The sequence below is a fragment of the Bos indicus x Bos taurus genome, chromosome 15 (assembly GCF_003369695.1).
Source record: "Bos indicus x Bos taurus breed Angus x Brahman F1 hybrid chromosome 15, Bos_hybrid_MaternalHap_v2.0, whole genome shotgun sequence".
Classification (NCBI taxonomy): domain Eukaryota; kingdom Metazoa; phylum Chordata; class Mammalia; order Artiodactyla; family Bovidae; genus Bos; species Bos indicus x Bos taurus.
In genome coordinates, this window is record NC_040090.1 from 1588554 (window position 1) to 1609779 (window position 21226).

At 45.8% G+C, this 21226-nt stretch overlaps 1 pseudogene; it reads right to left on the reverse strand.

Annotated features, from left to right (window-relative positions):
* Window positions 1–13857: 13857 nt before the first annotated feature.
* LOC113905233 lies at window positions 13858–18215 on the reverse strand (annotated as a pseudogene).
* Window positions 18216–21226: the final 3011 nt, after the last annotated feature.

Below are 21226 nucleotides of genomic sequence, written 5' to 3' on the forward strand. Positions count from 1 at the left end.
GGAGGAGGGAATGGCAACTCACTCTAGTCTTCTTGCCTGGAGAATTCCATGGATAGAGGAGGCTGGCGGGCTTCAGTCCATGGGGTTGCAGAGAATGGGACCCTTCTCAGGACAGATAAAAGTTAGACTTGGTTGTTTGGTCATCAACAGTCAACGTGGAAAATAGTCTAAAATGGATATGTTCTGACTAAAAGATTAGCTTGACATCAGCATTACATATTAATCTTTCCAGAAAGCACAAAACTTGTTTTGCTAAAGCTGCAACCACATAAAACAGTGCATTTATATGATCAAGATCCAGGATAGGATCTGGAGAAATAAAAGTAGTTTCTGTATTAAGAGTGGGGATTAAGAAACTTTCTGAAATAATCGTTTTCTGCCAAAACATCATATGATCTCTTTTGTTTTGGAAGATCTGTGTTCCATCTGTTCCTTGCTCTCCCTTGAATCATATCTGCCCTTTCTTCCTTCACTAGTACTTTCCAAATCTCTTCATCCCTCTACCCTCACCTCCCTCTTCACTGAGTCCTAAGTACGAAGTCAACAAGAAAATACCAAACATGCTCTTCTTCGGGCTTTTGAAAGCACCAGACTTGAGGCTGCTTCTGAGCTTTGTTCCTGCTGGTCCCCTTGCCCAGAAATCTCCCCAAGGTCACCTCCAGAGTCTCCAGTAAACCTCTTCCCCAGGACCAGTCTCCCAATCCAACTCAATCAACGTCATTCCTTAAAACAAAGAGCTTTAGAGTCTGAAGGACAAAAGGAAAGGAGTTAAGGATACCACAATCCCACCAAGAGTCACCATTGTTGCCATTTTAGAAATGACACAGTTTTGGGAATTTGAGCAGTTTGCCCCAGTTACATGTTTAACAGAGGGGAAACTGAGATTCAAAAATTCAGTGGACAAAACAAACCAAGACCCAAAAAAAAAAAAAGCCAAGACAAAATAAAACCCCATATTGTTTTGTGACACATTATATGATGAGGAGATGGTGTGATAAAAGGCAAGACATATAGCAATGTGAAACTGCCTCAGTGCGAAAGAAAGGAAGGGAGACAAAGAGGATAGAATGTTCTGGAAGGACAAAGTAGAACTGAAGAAAAATGCATATAAACTTGTATCGAGCCATTTTTACTTTCAGTCATGGGACCAAGAGTATGAAGACCCTGGGAAGTTTCCTACGGTCTGGGTAGGCAAAGATCCAAAAATTAACTAGAAAATATCAGTAACAATTTAAGGGGAGTTGGAAGTATCAGAGTAAAAAAACAGCACCTGACCAACTAAATGAGAAATTCCCAGGTAGAAAAAGCCAAAACCTGATAAAAGGGGTAAGTTCTGTGGGTGCTTAAATGGAACCTGTATTCTGTTGTTGAGTGGAGTGTTCCACAAATTTTCATTAAATGCTATTGGTTGATGACTTTATTTAGTTCTTCTTTTCTGAGGCTGATTGTCTGTATAGTTGTTCTATAAATTTTTGAAAGAGGTGAACCGGAGTCTCTAACTAGAATTGTGAATTTGTCTATTTTTCCTTTTAGTTCTATCAGGTTTTACATCACACACTTTGCCACTTTGTTGCTTATGCTTGCACATTTAGGATTACTTTATTTTTTGATGGATTGACCTTTTTATCATTATACAGTAGCCCTGTTAGCAGTAATTTTCTTTGATCTGAAGTCAACTTTATCTAGTATTAAGATAGGCACTTATGTTTTCCTTTTATCAGTGTCTTCATTATGCATATTTTTTCCCCATTCTTTCACTTCAATCTGCCTCTAAAGGTATATTTGAACTGAGTTTTTAAAGACAGTTTATAACTAGGCTATGTTTTAATCTACTCTGGCAATCTCTGCCCTTTAACTGATATACTTAAACCATTTACATTTACTGTAGCTATTAATATGTTAGAGGTTAAAGAAAGAAAGAGAGAGAAAGAGAGAGAGAGAGAGAGAGAGAGAGAGAGAGAGAGAAAGAGAATGAGTAGACAAGCCACAGACTGAGATAAAAGGTTTGTGGTGTTGGACAGATGTGGGGAAAGCAAACATTCTTGCCTGGTTTCTGATTTTGGCAGGAAAGCATCTGGTTTCTCACCATGAAGTATGATATTGGTTATAGGATTTTTGTAGATGTTCTTTATCAACTTGAGAAAATTGCCCTCTATTTCTAGTTGGCTGATAGTTTTTACAAATGGGTGTTGGATTTTGTCAAATGATTTTACTGCCTCTACTGTTATGATCATATGGCTTTACTTCTTTAGTCAGTTCATGGGATGAATCATGTGAATAAGGCTTTGGATGTTGAACCAGCCTTGCATGCCTAGACTAAATCATATTCATTTGCTGATTTTTATCTGTATTCTTTCACTGTACTAAACCATGGCATGAGCATAATGGTTTTTTGAGCTCTACTAATCTTTTAGCAAATTATTGAACTGAAAGGTGGTCTTTGGAGACTTTTGAACTTATACATTATAACAGTCTTGCCCAACAGGAAGTTTAGAAGCTAAAAATGGTCAATCAGAGATGCCTCACATTTACCGTTTACCAAATAACATATTCATCAGTTCAGCTTGCGACCCCATGGATGGCAGCACGCCAGGCCTCCCTGTCCATCACCAACTCCCAGAGTTTACTCAAACTCATGTCTATTGAGTTGATGATGCCATCCAACTGTCTCATCCTCTGTCATCCCCTTCTCCTCCTGCCCTCAATCCCTCCCAGCATCAGGGTCTTTTCCAATGAGTCATCTCTTCGCATCAGGTGGCCAAAGGATTGGAGTTTCATCTTCAACATCAGTCCTTCCAATGAACACCCAGGACTGATCTCCTTTAGGATGGACTGATTGGATCTCCTTGTAGTCCAAGGGACTCTCAAGAGTCTTCTCCAATGCCACAGTTTAAAAGCTTCAGTTCTTCGGTGCTCAGCCTTCTTTATGGTCTGACTGTCACCTCCATACACGACTACTGGAAAAACCAAAGCTTTGATTGGAGGGACCTTTGTTGGCCAAGTAACATCTCTGCTTTTTCACAGGTTCCAGGAGTGAGGCCACAGATGTCTTTGCAGGAATGCTCCCCACGTTGCCCATGCAACTCACTTGTGATTTTTTCTCTCATTCACGCTTAGCTCTGGGTACACCACTTCCAAATTACAAGAGGGAGTTTTTGGCCACACCTGAATTATGACTTGGCAAACCTGATAGAACTCACCACACAACGGGCTGTTCCGGACGAATCGTCACAAGTCATTTCACACTCAGGTGCTCCATTTTAGCCAGGGTCCACTAGAACACCAGAGGTTGTTACTCTGAAAACATACCTTCCACTGAAAATGGCGCAGCCTTGCTGTAGAGCCACAGGGGTCTGCACTGTGACTCTCCCACACGTGCTGTAAACTCCACGCGGAATCTTCTTCCACGTCTGATACTTCTAATAGCCCAGGTCAGCTCGGCTGGATCATCCAAGTAGCAGCACTGTTTTCACCACAGACTGCATCTTCTGCAAAACCCTTTCCTAATCTAAGTCCCATTCAAAGATGCCAGCCTATTTTGTCACCCTATAAATGGGCAGAAGCAGTATACCCAGCTGTGAAATATGCTACCCTCAGGAACCAGAGGCATTATGACCTCCTCCTGTATAGTGGGGTATACCATTTTTTAAAGAGGAGACATCCTGGCATGCCCCTGATTTAGTAGGTTCTTCATAGCATTACCTCCCAATGTCTGAAATGCATGTGAGCCAGGGCCTCTAAAGTGGTGACTACTTCAGCTCATCTGGCTTGATTAGCATGATACCATTTATCAGTTCAGTTCAGTTCAGTCCCTCAGTGGTGTCCAACTCTTTGGGACCCCATGGACTGCAGCACACCAGGCCTCCCTGTCCATCACCAACTCCCAGAGTTTACTCAAACTCATGTCCATTGAGTTGGTGATGCCATCCAACCATCTCATCCTCTGTCGTCCCCTTCTCCTCCTGCCTTCAATCTTTCCCAGCATCAGAGTCTTTTCTAATTATCACTGATAGAGCTGACAAATATGATGGTCTGAATGGCATCCCACTCCAGTACCTTGCCTGGAAAATCCCATGGATGGAGGAGCCTGGTGGGCTGCAGTCCATGGGGTCGCTAAGAGTCCGACACGACTGAGCGACTTCACTTTCACTTTTCACTTTCATGCATTGGAGAAGGAAGTGGCAACCCCCTCCAGTGTTCTTGCCTGGAGAATCCCAGGGACGGGGGAGCCTGGTGGCTGCCGTCTATGGGGTCACAGAGTCGGACACGACTGAAGTGACTTAGCAGCAGCAGCAGTGGGAATTACACATCATCCACACTCTCTAACAAAAGGAAAGTGTTAATATAGTTTCTTGGGGCAAAACTAAATAATATATACTGTTGTCTCTTTGTGTGAGTTCAAATGTTTCTGATCCCCTCTAATAGTGAAAGGAAAAAAAAAAAAAACCCACACTCATCCAATCAGTGACCACAACCATATACCCAAGACAGTGTTCATTTGCTTTTGCAAAGATACTGCATCTGGAATAGAAGCTACACCTGGACCTGCCATTTGGCTGACTTGGAGGAAAGAGACTCTCATTCTTCAGGACTTGCTAGGTTTCTGCAGGGGACAGACTGACAAGTCAAAGGCCTATGTGACAGAGGCCACTCTTTCTGTGCTCTTCAGGTCCTTAAAGAAGCTTGCACTAATTTCCAGGCCCCCCTCCCGCTCCAGTGGGGGTAGGTAAGTCAGTGAAAAGTCTCCGCAAAGACTTATGGTGCTGATGAGATAAACACTGGGGCTCAGAATTTGACATGGGAAGGACATTAATAAACATCCCAGGCTCTCGGCTGGACGCCCGGAAGGTTAAACTCTGGAGTGGAGTGGACCAGAGGTAGAAAAAACCTTAACATTTTGTAACCCCATTTCAAGTCAGTTTCATCTCTGACAAGATGAAGGTGATCTGATTTCACGCAATCAGAAGACAGAGTGACCTTTCTCTGGAGGGGAAAAAAAAAAAAAAATCCTGATGGGGAATGAAGTGGGGGAGAAGTTTTCTCCCAGAAAGGCAACTGCCATTTTTTCACGTTAAATCCAAAGTGATGCCTGTTCTGGGGCCTGACGGAGCTCCTGAATACACCATTTGCATTTGACTGCGAGTGACTTTGGATCCTTCCGTTGATAGTCCATGATTCAGAGTTGGACAGCTCCGCAAAGGAGCCAGCAGATGGAAATTCCCCTGGTAAGTTTCAACGTCTTCTGGCTGCAAGAGGACCGCGGCCTCGGTTTGGAAGGTGTGCGTTTTGCGGCTCCGTCCAGCAGGTGGCGATGTGGTACCGGGAAACCGTGCGCGTGCAGGCCAGCTTCCAATGTTCTTAAGCTTTTCTGGGAACTCCCGTTCTTTTGGGATTCAGGATTAATTTTTGCTGGAATATCCAGACAGGACAGGGAAATGGTTTGGAGCCAGTCTACATGTCTCATGTGAAGTAGTTCCTGAGAAATCTGTCTGGTGTTTATGAGATGGGAGTGCAGGTGTGCAAGGCATCCATTCCACAACACTTCACAGGCCGCACTAGTGGTAAAGAATCCGCCTGCCAACGCAAGAGAGGCAAGAGATGCAGGTTCAATCCCTGGGTCGGGAAGATCCCAGAGGAGGAAACGGCAGCCCACTCCAGTATCCTTACCTGGAGAATCCCATGGACAGAGAGCCTGGAGGGCTGCAGTCCATGGGGTCGCAAAGAGTCGGACACGACTGAACGCACACACCCACAGACACAACAGACAGAAAGATACCGAGTCCATCCAAAGCGCCTCCTCCAGGAGCTCACATTTCCTTCCTCACCTCACATCTTACCTGAACCCCACTGAGTGAATCAGGTGTCTTTCCTCCTACAGAATCACAGTGCAAATCGGGGGGCACGATTAAAGCTGCCCAGGGAAGTTCAGAGTGGTGGGGAAAAGCTGGTGGTGGCCAAAGCACTGGAGCTTCAGCGTCAGTCCCCCCAATGAACATTCAGGGTTGATTTCCTTTTGGAATGAGTGGTTGATCTCCTTGCAGACCAAGGCACTCTCAAGAATCTTCTCCAACACCACGGTTCAGAAACATCAGTTCTTCGGCACTCAGCCTTCTTTACGGTCCAACTCTCACATCCACACATGACTACTGGAAAAACCATAGCTTTGACTATGCGGACCTTTGTCAGCAAAGTGATAGCTCTGCTTTTTAATACACTGTCTAGGTTGGTCATAGCTTTCAATTCAAGGAACAAGCGTCTTTTAATGTCATGGCTGCAGTCACTGTCTGCAGTGATTTTGGAGCCCAAGAAAATAAAAGCTGCCACTACTTCCACTTTTTCCCCTTCTGTTTGCCATGAGCTGATGGGAAAGTCTAGCTCAGGTGAAAAAGAGAGGACAGTGGACATAGGAGAGAGAGAAGCGAACTGTTGGTCTCTCTTCCTCCGTTAGCCCCTTTCTGCAGGATTATTGCCCAAGTGCCACTGTTAATTCCTCTCTCATGTCCCTCTCAGCGTCTGGTGAAAACCAAGTTCAGGGACTTCTTTCTGACTCCATGCACATGCCTTCATGCCATCCCTCAGTCCTCGGTGCCTTTGACTGCCTGCACCTGGGCCAGAATCTTTTCCCCTCTCAGGGCAAGAAAGGGACTGGGGTGCCTGGATTCAACACAGCTGGAAGTTTAACTCCTCCCCTCCCTGAAATTCCCAGTACATTCACACAAGGGTGTATGGTCTTTGGTCCTCTGGGGGGACAGGGAAGTCTCAGCTCCATCTCTAAGTCTCCCCAAAGGCATCTGAGGTTGACAGAGAGAGGCAGGGAGAGAACAGGAGTGATGACATGCATTTATTTCTGTCTTTGTGTGGCTAGTGGGTAGTTTGGGTTCAAGCAAAAGACCTCCTGTTTTAGTTCACTCAAAGGCAGACAGCAAATAGTAAGGTTTAAAGGTTGGTGCGGTCGATTTCAGCTCTGGGGAGTCCTGCACTCAGAAGTCAGAGCCATGTGGCTTTTCTGCTGGCCACGAGGCTTGCTGCCCCACTGTCGTGAAAACCTTCCTTCCTGCTCCTGTCTAGATGCTTAGTCACTCAGTTATGCCAGTCAGGTCTGACTCTTTGTGACCCCACAGACTGTAGTCCACCAGGCTCCTCTGTCCTGGGGATTTCCCAGGTGAGAATACTGGAGTGGTTTGTCATTTCCTCCTCCAGGGGATCTTCCTGACTCAGGGAACGAGCCCTAGTCTCTTGTGTCTCCTGCATTACAGGCAGATTCTTTCCTGCTGAACCATCATCGGGAATGTTCCTGCCTGGAGGAGAGAGAACAGCCTGAGTAACAACAAGGAACCATTGGGATGACTTGTTTTAATCCTTCCTCTTGCCATCCAGACTGTTAACAAGAGGGCCTGTGGTGGGAAGGAGAAAGGAACACTTAATCCTCCCCCTTACCCATCAACTGAGGGATAGCATTTGCTCCAAGATGGCAGAGTCTTCTCATAAACCCTAACCCATGCCATCCGGATCTTGTTCATCTTCTCCCAAAATACACCTTGAAAAATTAGTTAGCAAGACACTGAAGCATAATATTTATCGCATTGAAACATAGTCGTTTATGCTAATAATAACTTAAATTTACCCAGCGCTTTTGATTCTAGTCATTAAGTCAATGATAAGAGACAAATATGACCTCTAATGGTTGAAGGGGAAGCTGGGACACAGAAAATAATTTTTTTCATCCCAAAGTCACAAATTAGCAATGAATACAGTGAGAAGCAAAACCCCAATTCTTTGTTTATTTCTTTTCCCAATAGACTGTGTGATTTTGAATGAATTTTGTATTATTATTTGCATTTTTTAGAGATAGGCTTTCCCCAAAAGATGAAGTAAAAAAAGCAAGTTTAAGCAACAGAAAGTAAATGAAAACAGAGCATCTGGTCACTCAATCTTAATGTATGTTTTCCCAAGTCATCTTCATCTGATATGTGTGGTGGACTGAATCACGGCCCCTGAAGACACAGCCATGTCCTGATCCCCAGGACCTGTGAATGTTGTCTTATACGATAAAGACCTTGCAGGTGTGATAAATTACGGATCTTGAGATAGGAAGATTATCCTGCATCATTTGCATGTGTACTAAATCACTTCATTGGTGTCTGACTCTGTGTGACCCTATGGACTGCAGCCTGCCAGGGTCCTCTGTCCATGGGATTCTCCAGGCAAGAATACTGGGATGGGTTGTCATACCCTCCTCCAGGGATCTTCCCGACCCAGGGGTCAAACCCAGGTCTCCCTCATTGCAAGCAGATTTTTTACCGTCTGAGCCACCAGGGAAGCTCTAATTATCGAGTGGGTCCAAATGTCCTTGGGCTTCCCAGGTAGCTCAGCAGTAAAGAATCAGCAGCCAGTGCAGGAGATGTGGGTTCCATCCCTGTGGTGGAACCCACAGGGAAGACCCTCTGGAGAAGGAAATGGCAACCTACTCCAGTATTCTTGCCTGGGAAATCTCATGGACAGAGGAGCCTGGTGGGCTTCAGCCCATGGGGTTGCAAAAGAGTCAGACACAACTTAGCGACTACAGCAACAACCATCTCATCTGCTTCCCCTCGCTTGAAGGTTGCACCCAATGCACCATTGCAACCTCCCTGTAAGATGCAGATGGTGACCTGCTGAACGAGGGGCACCAGCCACCCGGGGTCGGCAGGGGGCTCCTTCAGAAGCATCCAGGCTCCCACTGCAGGGAGTGAAGCCCACAGGGTCACTTGCATCGAAAGCAGAGTTGCCATACACCCACATGAAGGAAACAGAATCACAAGATTCTTTTACTTACAGATCCCAGAAGCTGGGGTGAGGAACCAGGGCAAGGGTGGTCCTCTACCTGAAATCACGAGTGAGCAGGGAGACAGAGAGCAGGGTAGCAAGCACCTAGTACTTCTCAGGGGGTTGAGGGGATGGTTCTTAGACTGAAAACTGGCCCCTGTACACGGAAGGCAGGGAGGAGGGCAAAGGAAGCTGCAGACCTCTCCAAACTGATGAGCAGCAGCTTCATAAGCAAGGGCACAGCATGCGTGGCTTGTGCTGAGAAGTCAAAACACAGGTGGTCTCTGCGTTCCCCCCACCAGAATTTTTTTTATTGAAATATAGTGAATATACAATATCGTGTTAGTTTCAGGTGTACAGCCAAGTGACTCAGCGGTATCTTTCAGATTATACTCCATTATAGGTTATTACTAGATATTGCATATAATTCCCCACGCTGTAGAGTAACCCCTGGTTCGTATCTATTTGTATCTGTGACTCTATACTCCTAATTTGTCTCTTCTTCCCTCACCTCTTTGGTAACTATACGTTTGTTTCCTGTGTCTGTGAGTCTGTTTCTGACTTGCACTGATACATGGACTCCTTTGCATTCTTTTTTAGATTCCACATGTAAGTGCCATTCGGTGTCTTAAAGTGAAGGGTGTGTCCCTTGACTTTACTGTTCACGCTGTGGAAATGGTAGTCAGCGTGTCCCTTCCGAGGACAGAGGCCCCCCGGATGGCCAGATCCAGTTCGAGGGCCAAGAGGCGGTCGTGTCCTCTAGATGTCCTCCGCCGGCACTCCACTGCTCGTGACCGGCTCTGACGATCTCACACGCCTGCCTCTCCCACAAGGTGACCAGAGTGGTCAGCGAGAGGCTTCTTGAGTATGGAGGTGCCTAGGGGGTCACTGTCTGGCTGCCCTGGAGGCAGACATCACAGCAACGATGCACCAGATGCCAGAGAACACACAGGTTAAGGTGATTCCCAAAGTAAGTACCGATCGTCCCCACCAGGAGCCCCATGAGCTGGACCCCGGATTCACTAAGTCCCCTAGGCTGGAGGGTGGAGCGTTTGGGATGTTCACTCATGTCCTCCTGTGGTTTAATAAACAAAGAAACATTAGTTGACGTGTCAGGTATGAAGACAGACGTGTGGCTTGGATGATGGCACAGGTGTCTCTTGGCAAGGCAGTACCAAATGTACAAGCCCATCCTGTTTCAGAGCTTTCCTCCTTAGAGACATTTCGGCGTTGGTCAAGACAGGCTTTGCCAACTAGCGTTTTAGCCTGGCTGGGGACGTTCAGTAACGACTTGCGCATGTGCTGGGATGCCTCCCACACAGGCGGAGGCCAAGTAAGTTATGTAAATACTCCGGGAGTGTTTACATTAGGAGAGGAAGCATAACTCCCCACTCCATCCCTGTGGGTTGTGTACAATGAATTCCTTCCAAAGAGTACATTAGACAGAGGAGAGAGAAAAGAGTAACTTTACAGGAGAGAATCTGATAAACACGACTTTGGTCAGGTGGTCAAGGCTAACTTCAGGTCACAAAGCATGTTGGTAGTATGTGCCCTTGATATGATATGACAGTATTTTTTTTAATTTCCTGATATTTATTATCTATATTATTTATGGAAGTATGGTGGATTTACTATATTAGTTTCAGGTACAAAAGAGTGATTCAATATTATTATTATAATTATTATGATGGTGGTGGTTTAGTCACTAAGTTGTGTCCGGCTCTTGAGACCCCATTGACTGTAGCCCGCCAGCCTCCTCTATCTATGGGATTCTCTAGGCAAGAATACTGGAGTGGGTTGCCATTTCCTTCTCCAATTATCATATAGTTATATATTTACTATAATTATAATTATTATATAATAATCATTAAAATAATTATTATTCATTTGATTTTAATTGAAGTATCATTGATTTATAATATCATATTCATTTCAGGTGTGCAGCACATCATCAGATACATACATACATGTGCACATATCTCTACATGCATATACATGTCTGTATATGTGTGTACACGTGTCTATGTAGATACATCTGTGTATGTTGTTCTTGCCGTTTAGTCACTGCCGAGGTCCAGCCCCAGCTGATCCAGGGAGTTCGAAGTGGGGACGGCGTCGGTGAGGATCAGGATACAATAGCTTCAATTAGATATTAATTAGAGATATAAAGAGTAATAGAATGAGGATAGCTCAGTAGGAAAATTCAGTGGAGAAAAGAGGCTGAGTAGCTTGGTTTACGTGGGAAACCAATAAAACTTCAGGACAAGAAGCTTGCACCACTTACGTAGGCCGCAGGCATCCTTCCGTTCTCCCGAAGGAGAGGAGACACTGAGGCCTCCCCGGTCAGCTCTTAGAAGCCCAGGCATAATTAGTAAGCATGGCGGGTTCCGTGCTCCAGATGGAGACTCAGCCAGAGTTTGAGAGAAAGAAGGACATGGGGAGACCAGTATTTTGAGGAACTGATCCCAATTCTTTATTTTCCATGGTCTACTTTTATACACTGAGATGTTAAGCAAAAGTCACGTGGGGTCAGCAGTCCTGACTTTTATCAAAGTCAGGTGCTTCATACAAATGTATACAGAGGTCTTAAGGGTGTTACATCATCTTCTGGCCAGGGGGCCTGCTGACAATTTATGACCCTCTCCTTGTGACAGTGGTCAGTCAACCAGGACACTTATTTCTCCAGGGGTGATTATTCTTAAAACAGACGCCACCCAAATAAAGTTACATTCCTATAGGGTGACGGTGTAGTGGGTTTTAGTTAAGGAAAGAATTTACTTAGCCTAAGGTCTAATGTGATTTATATCAAAGGTTAATACTTATTTCTTCTATATATTCATTAATGTGTGTAAGGGCAGGGGATATGGAGACTTAGCAACAAACATTGGCTCAACAAATGAAAAACCCTTCACCAACACAATTTCTAATCAGCCCACTATACTTATACTAATGGTTTTCTAACTTTTCTAAGGAACCTGTTTTTAGAAGGTTTAAAGCATCTCGTGCCTCTCACGGTTGGGAGGCTGTGAGTGATCACATGTGGCCAGACAAGCCTGTCAGGCAGGCCAGAGAATCTTCAGAGGAGTTTGTAGGTTAAAACACTCTTGTCACGCCCAGGCGTTTTTATTAACTGGAGCTCTAAGTTAACTCCTTCTCCGAAAGAGGTGGTGGGGGACAGCCCCCAGTAGTCAGAGGTGTAGGTGAGAACACAAAGTAGTAAAGTAGGCAGGCTCTGGTTATGGGGGTAGATGCTCAAGGATTTCCAGGGGGACTCCTGAGGCTCGATCCCGCCTTGCGTATGTCGAGCCTCCTTCCTCAGGACCTTTGCCACAGGCGGAGGGCCTGGCTCCCAGCAAGTCACTAAGTTGTGTGTGACTCCTTTGTGACCCCCGTGGACTGCAGCCCGCCAGTCTCCTCTGCCCATGGGATTTCCCAGGCAAGAACACTGGAGTGGGTTGCCACTTCCTCCTCCTATATATGTGTACATGGATGGAGGAGCCTGGTGGGCTGCAGTCCACGGGTCGCTGAGGGTCGGACACGACTGAGCGACTCAGCAGCAGCAGCAGCAGCAGCAGCATATGTGTGTATGTAGTTATCCCAAGAATTAGATGTACTGAGTCTCGTCCCCTTTATATCCTTGTTATCTATGCTGTATACAGCACTGTGTACAGGTGAATACCAACCTCCTAATTTATGCCTCCCTAGACCCCCTCTCGCCTTTGGTCACCGTAAGTTTGTTTTCTATGTCTGTGAGTCTCTTTCCACTTTGGAAATAAATTCATTCGTATTTTTTATTTTAGAGTCCACAGATGAGCAATACCATACATTTGTCTCCATCTGACCTCCTTCACTTAGTACGATAATCTCTAGGCCCCTCCTTGCTGCTTCCAATGCCATTACTTCCTTCTCTTTGTGGCTGAGTCATATTCCATCACATATATGTACCACATCTTCGTTATCCATTCAGCTGTCGATGGACATTTAGCTTGCCTCCACCTCTTGGTTACAAAATGACACTTTGCCTCTGTGATCTTACTCTCCAAAACCCACAGCCCCAGTCCAATGAGTATTAGAAAAAAAACATCAGACAAATTCCAATAGAAGGGCATTTTACAAAATAGTTGACCAGTACACTTCCTGTCAAGATCATAAAATATAAGAAAAGGCTGAGAAACTGTCACAACCAAGAGAAGTCTAAGCAGACCTAACAGCGAACGCAATGTGGGCACTAGCCGGCATCCTGGAGCAGGACAAGGACTTCAGGCAAAAACCAAGACATCTCTACAAAGTAACATGGTATTTAACATAGCCCCCCTAGTAGCCTATAAATACACGGAAAATGGATATACTACCCTCTGAATTTCAGGAAACATATATCCTGACAGTTTGGATCATATGAGGATTTTGGAAATTCTAAAAGATTTCATTTGAGATTACTTCTAACCAAGCATTTAGCTACTCAGTCCAGGTGGCACAGTGGTAAAGAATTCGCCTGCCAATTTAGGAGATGCAAGATATGTGGGTTCGATCCCTGGATTGGGAAGATCTCCTGGAAAAGGAAATGGCAACCCACTCCAGTGTTCTTGCCTGGAAAACTCCATGGACAGAGGAGCCTGGCAGGCTACAGTCCATGCAGTTGCAAAGAGTCTGACACAACTGAGCGATTGACCCACACACCTAAGATTAACTGCAGCCCTAAGTGTTGCTACTGATGAACCTATGTATTTTTGAAGCCCTTAATTTCCATGTGCCAGACATTGTGGATAATGAGAAGAAGAAGTCTTGGATCCTGCCTTTAAGCAACTGAACTTAGGGGGAGATACTGTTGCTGCTGCTGCTAAGTCGCTTCAGTCATGTACGACTCTGTGTGACCCCATAGACTGCAGCCCACCAGGCTCCCCCATCCCTGGGATTCTCCAGGCAAGAACATTGGAGTGGGTTGCCATTTCCTTCTGCCATGTGTGAAAGTGAAGTCGCTCAGTCGTGTCCAACTCTTAGCAACCCCATGGACTGCAGCACACCAGGCTCCTCTGTCCATGGAATTTTCCAGGCAAGAGTACTGGAGTGGGGTGCCATTGCCTTCTCCGAAGGGGAGATGGGGAAGATGAAAAAAACAAAAACAATGCTTACTTTTATTGTCATAAAACTGAGTATTATTCATCTTTGTTCACATTGCTTAACTTTAAAATAGGTATAGTAGCCCACCTCACAGATTTGTTAAAACCAGTTCCTTCGTGTACCTAGAAAAATGCTAGGTGCATAGGAAGTAGTCAGAACCATTAATTATTATTGTTGTTGATGAGATTGACCATTACAGAATTTAGAAACCTGTTATCATTGCCTGTGGAATAACAATTCCATAGGTGATTCCCTGAACAGCTGGGGTGTATTCTGAATTCTCATTCTTTTTCATCCTTAATACTCACCTTTCTTTGAATCTGGCAGGTTTAGAAACAGTCCTTCCTACCACATTCTGTGTTTTTTCTTAACATCATAGATATGGATTTCAGGGTACAGCTGAATTCAGTGATGCTGGAAATCCCCTGTGGGTACTTATAAGCGAAGCCTGCAGTGTACGTGGCACCCACGAGCCTTCAGAATCAAACACGGGGGAGCCGGAGACCCAAAGTAAGAAGCGGTGTTATGGGTCGCCACATCAGGCTGGGGGACTACCTCCTGGAAACTCTTCTGGGTGTGCATATGGATGTACTGCGTTCAAGCACCACGCCTGTCTGCAGCTCTAGCCTGGATGTGTTCCAAGTATTTCTCTTCCCGCTGATCCTGAGGGATCACAGCACAGGCATCGGTAGACTTCGCCTCCCCAGCTGGACGGCCAGTAACACACACCAGGCTGCTGTCTGGCCCAGGGTCCTTCCCATCACACAGCCCCTCAGGCTCTTGCTGTCCCTGTGTCTTCACTTTCAGAGCTGCGTGGTCGAGCTCTACATCAGGTGTCTCAAACCAGCGCTCAAGGAGAAGCAGTGCTTATTTTCATCTTCAGCCTTCTCATAAGCAAATGTCCCCTTTACACACTGACCGTGTGTGTGTGCACACTCACGTGACTCTCTGTCTTCTCCCACGGTCCGATACATCACATGCCGACGAGTGGAAATGTACAACCCTTTCCAAACAAAGCAAGCGGAAGAGCCTGCACTCTTCCTGATGTGCCATGAAAGGTGCCCGACTGAGTCACTGAGCCCGGAAAGAAGTCTGTGCACTTCAACCTGAGCAGTTTTTGGTCAGTTTCCCAAAGTCTGTTTTATGCAATTCAAACAATTTTTCCCCCCTGTGTTTTATCCAAATTATTCTCAAAGTTTTTCTAATTTTATCACTTTCTCTTTCCAAACTGGGGTGCTTGTCTTCCATGATTGTTTGTTTCAACACACAAGGCTTTATTTCCTGTGACTCGGAATTTCTAGCAGCTGGTGCCCTGGCATCCATGCTTTTTTTCAACCTCAACCTGAGAATTTCAAGCAGCTGGTGCCCTGGCTTTTATGCTTGTTTTTAACCTCAAGCTGAAAGAGCTCGCCCTCTAAGGCATTGGCCAACTGTGAGCTGTCTAAAACAATGCTCAGGTTTCCAATGAGGGTCCAGTCACTCTTCTCCAGAAGGGAAAGAAGTCTGCCATCCGCGGACATAGCCTTCTTATGCTTTCTCCTTTGAAAGCATAGACACAGAGTTTGTACTCATCTTTGTGAAGTTCCCTGCATTTGAGAAGAGTTTTTCTGGTCTTCCCAACTGTGTGAATATAAAATTTGACACAGTCAGTTGATGTGTTGTTAAACTGACCAAATACCTGTTCCTCTTTCCCTGTCTCGCTTCTCTTTGGAGAAAAGATAACTCTCACGTGGCGGTTTTCAGGAGAACACCTGAGAGGCATTCCAAGGTTTAAGAATGCGTCAGTTCCTTCTGCGCTGTATACCAGCCTTTCTCTGCCAGGAGGAGTCCTCACTGCCTTTCTGACAGCCTCAGAGCTGCGGGCCTCCCATGAGCTCCCCCGTCACACGGAGCCTGTGCTTCCTTCCCTTGCTTGGCTTGATGTTTACATCCAGGGTAACATACACTGTCTCTTCTGGGGACACAGTTTGGTCTCTGGGTCCTTCAGCCTGGAGGTTGTCTATATTCTCTGAACTTGTCTTAGAGTCCATCTCCATTTGAGGAGTATTGGAATTATCCTGCTGGTTTTCACTGAGGTAAACAGAAATGTTAAATACTTTAAAATTATGAATGCAACAATAGTCTTTTATATTTCTCTTTGCTGCATACCATTCACAAAGTTTTTCATGGAAACGCAGAATGAATATGAAAAGGCCAGGGAATATAATTAAATCAGAATCTGAGTTGGGATCCAACATATAAGCCAGAAATATCTTATCAGTTAGATAAGTTCTTAACACTGCTACACTGGTGCAGTGTTTTCAGAGAAATATAAGGAAAGAAGCAACTTTTCCCCAAGTGCATCAAAAACAGAGATACTTAAATCTGAGTGTTTGTTACTTCGGGTCTTGGTTATAATTTTCAACTTCAAAATTTTTACTTTTTTTCAAGCATAGTGATGATTTGCACCAAAAAATTCTCAGTCTTCTTGTTGAAAAATTCAAGGAGCACTGTAGACTCAGAAAAAGAGATGATGGTTTGATATGATAACAGAGTCCAGTTAGTAGGGAGAGCCATGACTTAACTTTTGTAAACTTAAGGCCAAGTCTTCATTCCACTTCTGCCTTAGGCAACAACTCACTTTTCCTCACTTCTCATTAACAAATTGAGGAAAATAAAATTCTCTCTTCTTGCCTAACAAGGCTATGGTAAGAACAAACATCTTAAAAATTGCTTTATAAACTGTGAAGCACTGTGCAAATATAGATTATGCTTGTTACTGAATAGATCAGCCATTTTAGGGAACGGCATATATTTTCATGCTTTGCAATAGCATTCATATTATTTTCACTCTATAGCTTATTCTAATACATTATATTTGATTTTATGGCTGTTGTTCAGGAAGTATTACAACTGTTTTTTGGGGGGGGGGTTGAAGTTTCCTTTGATCTAGCAAAGAGTTATATTAAAACATCTTCCTGCCACCATCCAACTAAAACAAGAAGAATAAAATGGATGAGACAGATTTTAAATTATTTACTATTTCCTACGTACAATGAAGTCATTTATTGGCAAGAAGGTCTATGAAGCCCAGTCTCAAGGATGGCTAAGTTTAATACTGGTATATTTCACAAATAGCGTTTATAAACATACCTTAGGAAGCAGTGCTCAGTACAGCTCTTACACTTTTCAGCTGAGTCCTTCTGTGAGGGCTGCTCAGAGCTCACGATGGCTTGAAGATGAACACACAATTCAGCTGAAACATGTTTCAGAAAGCGTCAAATTAGAGCAGTATCTTCAAGGCTATCATTAATTGTATAGAGACTAAGATTAACAGGGACCCCCTAACGCACCTGTCCCGTTCAGCTCCACCCTCACTTTCCTTAGAGATGTTAATTTAGCATGTAGACAGTTTATCCACTAATTACAGTGACCTGAACAATAAAACCTCCTTTTTATAGAGCAGCACACCAGACTTTACAAAAATTATCTCTAATTGCCAGTGCAATTATACCACGTAGGTATACCTTCGTTTTGCAGGCGCAGAAAGTATAACTTAGATGACTTGCCCTAGGCCAGACCTACAAAGCAGAGATGGAATTCAGATGCCAGGATAAATACCTTACAGATGGATTTTCTCCTGGAGAGTTGAAAAGTGTGTTCTAGATACACCGATGTTAAATTCAGCCTCCATTTAAGACGGAGACAATACCGAGGTGATACCGTTGTAGGAAGACAGGTGGGAAGAGAACTCTGTTGTGCCATGAAGACAGAACAAACTTAGAGAGTCTGCCCGAGAAGACAGCGCGAAACTTTAGCTGCTGCTTTCGTTTTAAGGAGGTGCTTCCCCATCTGTCTTCCCGCTGACACCTCCCCAGAAGAGAATGAACAGTGTAAACCAAATAGTGAAATTTTCAGCAGTGATGTAAACCTCTAGAAAACTAAAGCCATGGACGGCAGCAGCCATCTGTCATCAGAGTCCCAACATGTGTCACAAAGCCTGGCACAGGGCAAGCCCTCAGCAAAGAAACATTCACACAGACATGGTCAGTGAGAGCATGAGGTGGCCTGTGAGCTCTGCCGTTTTAGAACTGCTTTTCACAGAGTACCTCATGTAAGTCTTACAGCCCTCTGAGATACACTAGACCTATGTCACTGATAAAGACTTTGAACACCCAGGCAGGTCAAACTATTTACTCGAGGTCACAAAGCCCCAGAAAGTATATTTCTCGTAATTTTTGATTATGAACATATTCAAACAGAGAAACAAGAGAATGGTACAATGCTGCTGCTGCTGCTGCTGAGTCGCTTCAGTCGTGTCCGACTCTGTGCGACCCCAGAGACGGCAGCCCACCAGGCTCCCCGTCCCGGGGATTCTCCAGGCAAGAGCACTGGAGTGGGTTGCCATTTCCTTCTCCAATGCGTGAAAGTGAAGTCACTCAGTCGTGTCCGACTCTGAGCGACCCCATGGACTGCAGCCCACCAGGCTCCTCCATCCACGGGATTTTCCAGGCAAGAGTGCTGGAGTGGGGTGCCCTTGCCTTCTCCGAACGGCACAGTGAGCCTCTGATGCTCACACACAGGGTAATGCGCCCTTACGTTTGCTTGTTTACATCACCCTTGTGTTTTACATTACTTTACAGTTAGAAACGTCATGACACGTTCACCCTAATTGCCACTTTCCCTCTTTAAAAATTTTGGACTTTTTCTTATATCATCACAAAACTCATGTACTCAGACCAAGATGCAATTGAAGGATACATAAGTTGTCTTTAATTTTTGAGTCTGTCCTGTTCTAAAAAACAACAACATTGATTTATTGAAGAAAACAGAGACTTGTAGAGTGTTTACTTCCTGGGTGGCTTCTTCACCTTGGTGCTTAGTTTAGCTTCTAGCTCCTGCATTTCTGGTCAAGAAGTTACCTACAGACTGTGCTGATTCCACTCACTGTTTCACAGCAGAGCCTGAGCGCTGGCTTCATCGTTTCCTGGGACTGCGCTTACCAACAAACTCCCTTCAGCCTCTCTCAGCCTCAGTTCACTGTTAGCAAGGTGAGCGATGGTTCTCAGTCTGCCTTTCTGACCCCGCTTCCCCTCCCTCCTCTGTCCCCCCTCCCCTCTCCTCTCCCTTCCCCCCTTCTCTCCCCCCCTTCCCTCCTCCTCTGCTTTTCCCTTTTCTCCTCCCCTCCCCCAGGCCCCTCCGCAGTCTTCTCTGGCCGGGACTCCCCAGAGCCTGGCCGTGGCCTCATCCAGGGGCAGGACTCAGAGAGCGCAGGCCCCGGGCTTCCTTTAGGCCCACCAGCCAGCTCCGACCGGCAAACTGCATGATGGACGCAGCCACTGAGGTAACAGCCCGTACCTTCTGGGCTCCCCACACCTGCCCCAGCCCGGCCCAGCCCCTTCCTACCAGCCCCGGGCCGGGGTCCGGCCTGGCCGCCCAGGGCCCGGCCCTCTCGCTGAGCCCCTCGCCCAGGGCTGGGGTGCCGCGCCCGGGTGTCTGCTCCCTTGGGAAGGCAGTCCTCCCAGCTCCGCAGGCGGCTGGCGAGGGGCGTGCTCCCACCTTTGCTCAGAAGAGCAGTCATGGAGGGAGGTGGGCTAAGATTTCGGAACTGCTGACTTTCTTGGAACCGTTGCTCAGCGGTCCCTTTGGAGACTCTCTTTCATTTCCTCATGGCTTCTTTCAGCCTAGGCCTCCCGCCCCCCGCCCCCCGCCCCCGCCCCTGCCTCTCCGGGTTCCTCTATTCTTTTGACAACTGGGAAAGCGGAAAGAGGATGGTTGGAGACACTTCACAGCGGAGCACTTGAGGCGCGGCTGGAGGCCAGCTGGAGCGCACGGAGGACGCGGCGGATGGGTGGGGGCGATGGGGCTGGAGCCACCCGGGCACTTTCCTGGGGTGTCCTTCCCAGCAGCCAGGATCGGACCCACGACGAGGACAATTAGGAAGAAACCGCGGATGCAGAGGACGTGGAAGACCTCGTCACAAGTCGATTCTCCAAAGGTCTGAAAGTGCAGACGTTTGCCGGGACTGTGCATCTCAAAGCTGGCGGTCACACATCTCCGTCCGAAAGGGCTTGCAAAGCTCGGCACGCTCGGCGGAGAGCAAGCTTGCAGTATTTCACCCCGTGTTAGAGAAGGGATCGAAGTCGCAAAGCTGACGGCTTGGATGCAGCTTGACAGAGGAGTCTCCGTGTGTATAAGATGACAGGGTTGAAGAGTGCTCTTTGGTGACCACAATCTGCGTGATGATTTGGGAGAACTGGACTTAACGCGCATGCAATACTCTTCACGGAGTTGGTTACCGCTTCCTCCTCTGTGGGTCCTCTGGGGTTTGGAGAGAGGAACTTTTAAAAGGGCAACAGCAACAAGGAAACCAACTTGCCCCAAAGTGTCCACCTCTTCCTGTCCTTCTCCAAAATCGTTATAGGTTTCTGGATCCCTGCGGGCAGAGAGTGCAACAATCACCAGAGAATTAGTATCCAGCTTATCCTTTTCTTTTTTTATTGTGGATTCTGAAGCAGCAAATATTCAGCGACAGGTAAAACGTAATAAAGAATGTAGCTGTTGTAGTCGCTAAGTAGTGTCCGACTGGTTTGTGACCCTCCATGGACTGTAGCCCGCCAGGCTCCTTCATCCATGGGATTTCGCAGGCAAGAATACTGGAGTGGGTTGCCAGTTCCTCCTCCAGGGGATCTTCCCAAACCTGCATCTCTCCTGAATTGCAGGCAGATTCTTTACTGCTCAGCCACCCATAAAGAATACTAGGGTTGAAATTGCTGAGCGAGCTGAGCTATCCTGATGACTTCTAAACATTGAACAGCATCCTGATTTCCATCTGACTTATTAATATTTGATAGGCTTTGAGATATTGAGATATTGCCTGGAAATTAAGAAATGGATCTCAGAATGCTATGAACATGAGTGAAGTCATCCTTTTTGAAACAAGCACTGATATTGCTGAAACCACCACTTGTAAGGTAAGAAGACCTCTGATGGTAATAAATACAACCAGTTAGTCTACTGAGAATGTGTGCAAATGTGAGTCATTTCCTGTGGTTTTTCACCCCCTTCTTCCTCTTCTTCTTCTTTTTTTTTTTTTTTTTTGCCTTTTGCCCATTTCACAGAGAAGAAATCAGGTAAATTTCCTAGAGGCCACGGAACTAGTTGGAAGGGAAAAGAGTTTTAAGGCTTCAACTCTCAGAGCCTCACAGCCTTCTGGAGCTCTTCGGAGAGATGAGGTACCTTTCAGGTCCTCCATTTGCGATTTAAAAGATTGTCCCAGACCAGAGATTCCCCAACTTTTAGAAATGCAAATTCACAGAGCCCA